The sequence below is a fragment of the Gossypium arboreum genome, chromosome 6 (assembly GCF_025698485.1).
Source record: "Gossypium arboreum isolate Shixiya-1 chromosome 6, ASM2569848v2, whole genome shotgun sequence".
Lineage (NCBI taxonomy): Eukaryota > Viridiplantae > Streptophyta > Magnoliopsida > Malvales > Malvaceae > Gossypium > Gossypium arboreum.
Window position 1 is genome coordinate 53,701,280 of NC_069075.1, and position 4,117 is coordinate 53,705,396.

Genomic DNA, 4,117 nt, shown 5'->3' on the forward strand with positions numbered 1-4,117 from the left:
CTTGGGAAGCCTAGAGACCCAGTGAACCACATATCTTGAGGAAGGGATCAACCAAACAACAACTGAAGAATAAGAATGAGGGTATTCAGCTTTAAGAAACAACGTAAGAAAGAACGGTTTCGAATGAAAGGAAAAGAAATATGAACACCTACCATTTTGTCAAGATCACTTGCAGATATCGAATTAATATACCAACATCAGAGTATGGAAACAATTGGTTGAATACCAAATAGCAGAATGAGTGAAAAACAACCAGAAGAAGGAAGCCCAACTGAAATTAGAGTGAATAGTGCAGAAGAGAATAGAAAGAATTTATCAAGCTGAATAGCAAAGGGAATGCTATATTTGGCCAAGCTGCTAAGTGCCAAAGAAAGAAATGAAACTATAATAGTTTGGGGAGAGAAAGGTATATTCGGTCAAGTTGAGAAAGAAGTGGAAGGGAGAAAAGAGAATGGAGAGGAAACAATATTCGACAAGGTTGAGAGAAGAAGAGAAAGGAAAGAATCAACCAACTTTGAAGAGAGTCAAGAAGTGAGAGTATTCGATCACAAAAAAAAAAAAAAGGAAAATGAGGAAGAATAGACTTCAAATGGCCACAAAAAGGAAAACCGAGAAAAACCCCCAATAACTCCTAATGAAAATTGGCTCCAAGAATTGCTAATACTCAACACCTGAAACTAAAAATGAGGATAAAAATGAGGATCATACCCCTAGCCGAATTCTGAAAGCTAGAGTTCCCATACAACTCTCCTATTTTCAAACTTTCCTTGATTTCCTCTTAACAACCCAGATAATCTCCACAAATCCCTCCTCAAACTTCTCCATGACTAATTCAAATTCCACCTTGCAGAGTTTGAGTCAAACTCCACTACTCATGTAGCAAGGATGTAAAATAAATACCCCTTTATGCATTATGAGACTCGAACTCAAGCTCCTTTGCAGTCTTAATCACGCCACTGCTACTGGGCTACCCAACACTCTTGTGTCAAATTTTAACTACAATTATTTAAAAGGTCTACATGCCAAAATCCAGGAAAAACCAAAATAAATTGCAAGAGCCAAGACTTGAACCTGGGCTCCCTTATAACCTTAATGACGCCACAACCACTAGACTACATGCTTCCTTGTGTCATTTACTTAACACAATAATTTAAAAGGCTTACTTCCAAGCATCCAGGGTTTTATTCACTTAAAACCAAATTTTTTGCTAAAGCCCAGGTTTGAATCCATGATTTCTCCAACACTTCTCAGGGCCGCCACCAAAGTAGACATTTAATTGTGTCATTTCCTTGCACAATTAAATACTTATATACAACCCCCTTACAGACCCATACTCAAGGGCCCAATACTTCTAGGCCCAAATTCGGGGCGTTACATTCCAAGTGGTTCAACGAGTAATTTAATGGGTATGTCAAAGAAGAGAAAAGCATGTAAGTATTACGAATTGGTGCAGTTATGTATGTAAAGTTTATAAGAATTGACTTCATGAAATTTTGAGTTCATGATTTCCACAAGAATGATTTTGTGAAAACCTTGTGATTATTAGTCTATACTTGTGATGTACCAAATTCATAAAAAATTTGGTTAACGATCATGTTATTGGCTTTTGGGCCAAATTGGGTTATGATATAGCGTGTTTTATTCACTTAAATTGCGATTTATCAGATATGGGAATAAGGAAAGATTGGCATAATTTCCTATTAAAATGGTTATGAAAGTACTGGAAGGTAAAAATTTAGGTAATTGAAAGAGATGAAGATATATGCTTGGAAATATGAGTACATATAATCAATGTACATGTTTACTATAAGGTTCGTAATGATTTGTTAATTGTTGTAATATGTTACAAAGGAGAGATTACGGTTGTTAGGCTAATGCAAAGATATGTTAAATTATGCTTACAAATTGATAAAGCAAACAATGTGACTGAATAAGTTATAACTCTGAGTTTTATAGCAATTTATATTATCTTGTGTTTGTATTGTTAGACTAGGTAAATTATGGGTAAGAGTTGCTTATTATGTTCATACAGACATACTAAACTATATAGCTTACCCCCTTCTTTTCCCATGTTTTTTTAGTGCTGTCAAGCTAACTCGGGTTGGAGATCGCCGGAGATCCTATCACATTATCAAGCTATCATTTTGGGTATTGATGAATTAAAGTATTTTAAGTTTATGGCATGTATAGGGACTTAGTCTTTTGGTCATATGTAGCGGTTTGTAATGATTCATGGTTCATTTTGTATATAGTCTTGGAAGTTGACTAATATTGGTTATGAGTATATTTATATTTATGTCATTTGGGAATATGGAATCTTGAATAATTTGATGTAGAAAGGTTGATGTTTTAATCATGATTAATAATTGTATGAGAATGAAATGTTATTGTCTTGGTTGTGATTGTTTGGTTGCTTTTACATGCTTGAATTTGTGCCATGTGATGTTGTGTAGATATGTGCAAGTGAGGGTGGCAAAATGGCTTGGTAAATAGCCTTGTTTTTGTCGACACGGGTGGACACACGGGCGTGTGTCTAGGCCGTGTGTGACACACGGTCAGCCTCATGGGTGTCTGATCCGGCCGTGTATCCCCTGCACCTAAATTGTTGCAAAACAAAATGATTAGTATCGAGCACACGGGTATGAGACACGACCGTGTATCTCAACCGTGTGAAGAACACAGCTTCAGGACACGGGCGTGTGTTTTGGCCATTTGACTTCAATTTGTTCTTGGGTGACAAACAGAGAGTTACACAGGTTAGGGACACAGACGTGTGTGACCACATGGCTTGCTCACACGGGCGTGTCCCAAGCCACACTGGTGTGTGGCCCTTAAAACATGAAATTTTTTTCTAAGTGTTGTAAAATTTTCTAAAGTTCCCAGTTTAGTCTCGAACCACTTCTAAAGCACGTTTTGGGCCTCATAGGCTCGATTTAGGGACAATATGATTGGTCATTGAAAAGTTTTAATTTGATGCCAAATTTATGACTTGAAATTGTATGTTTGCTTGTGTTTAAGTCCAGTAATGCCTCGTACCCTATTTTCATCGAATATGGGTAAGGGGTGTTACAGGTACGATAACTTGACATTTACTTGTCACTTTATTACTTGTTGTGATTGTGTACACTTGCACATTTCCGCCGTTGTCGGGGACTGTTTTAATAGACATTATTTGTGAAATTGTTAATTTTTCATTTTGGTTTATATTTTTCTTCTAAATTTTAATTCCATTTTTGTGTGTGTTTGTTTTAGGTGTTTATAAATATTGATCAAATTATTGACTTACTTCCCGTAGACCTTGATTTTGGAAACACTTTCAAACAAAGGGTGAGACAAGGAAAACAAAGGACTGAAGAGTTGAATTTCGAGAATCAAAACCAAAATCAAGGAGGAACATTCATTTATAATACTCATAGCCTGATCATTGTTGCTGATGACAAAAACTGCACCATTCGAAAATATGCCATAGCTATCTTTAACAAGTTTAATTAGAATATTCTGAGACCTGAAATTGAGGCACCGCAATTTGAACAAAAGCTAGTCATGTTCCAAATTTTTCAAAATATGGGTCAATTTAGTGGGATGCCTACTGAAGATCCACATCTTCGTCTTAGACTATTCATGGAAATGAGTGACTCATTTAAACTAGTCTGGGTGATCAAGGATGCCTTGAGACTGAGATTGTTTCCATATTCCTTAAGAGATAGAGCACGAGCGTGGTTGAACTCCCTACCATCCGGTTCCATAACTACATGCAAAATGTTGGTTGAATGTTTCTTATTTATATGAGGCATGGGAGTAGTTCAAGGAGTTATTACAAAAATGGCCTCATCATGGCATTCCTTACTGCGTTCAAATGGAGACTTTTTATATTGGTGTAACGCCTCGAATTTGGGCCTAGAAGTATTGGGCCTTGAGTATGGGTCCGTAAGGAGGTTGTATATAAGCATTTAATTGTGCAAGGAAATGACACAATTAAATGTCTGCTTTGGTGGTTAATGGCTCTAAGAAGTGTTGGAGAAATCTTGGGTTCAAACCTGGGCTTTAGCAAAAATTTTGGTTTTAAGTGAATAAAACCTTGGGTGTTTGGATGAAGGCCTTTTAAATTATTGTGTTA

The 4,117-nt window shown here is 36.5% G+C and overlaps 1 pseudogene; it reads right to left on the reverse strand.

Annotated features, from left to right (window-relative positions):
* Positions 1-3,750: 3,750 nt before the first annotated feature.
* Positions 3,751-3,840, reverse strand: LOC128294576 (small nucleolar RNA R71; annotated as a pseudogene).
* Between the last annotated feature and the right edge of the window lie 277 nt (positions 3,841-4,117).